General features: G+C 47.6%; 1 protein-coding gene across 1 annotated transcript in view; it reads left to right on the top strand.

Annotated features, from left to right (window-relative positions):
- Positions 1–328, top strand: part of LOC111647305 (uncharacterized) — a 33,954-nt gene that overhangs the window by 6,007 nt on the left and 27,619 nt on the right. The window lies entirely within an intron of this gene.

Below are 328 nucleotides of genomic sequence, written 5' to 3'. Positions count from 1 at the left end.
GTCTACATGTTCCACTGTTACACCAACAGGAAGAGAAAGGTCCTGGAGAACTTCCTGGGAAAAGACTATAAACACTCATCCCTGGATGTCTTCCTGAGGAAAGCCATGGAGAAATCCCTCCAAAGTAAAAACGGTCACCTGGACCTGTTTGTTCGCTTCCTTCATGGCCTCTCTCTGGAGTCCAACCAGAGACTCTTAGGAGGTCTGCTGGGTCAGACAGAGAACGGTCCAGAAACCATCCAGAGAGCCATCAACAACCTGAAGGAGATGAATACTTATAAAACCTCTCCTGACAGAAGCATCAACATCTTCCACTGTCTGATGGAGA

The sequence above is a fragment of the Seriola lalandi genome, unplaced genomic scaffold (genome assembly GCF_002814215.2).
Source record: "Seriola lalandi dorsalis isolate HSWRI2012SDOR001 ecotype SW California unplaced genomic scaffold, Sedor1 jcf7180002054984, whole genome shotgun sequence".
In the NCBI taxonomy this organism is placed as follows: domain Eukaryota; kingdom Metazoa; phylum Chordata; class Actinopteri; order Carangiformes; family Carangidae; genus Seriola; species Seriola lalandi.
This window is presented reverse-complemented; position numbering and strand designations above follow the sequence as displayed.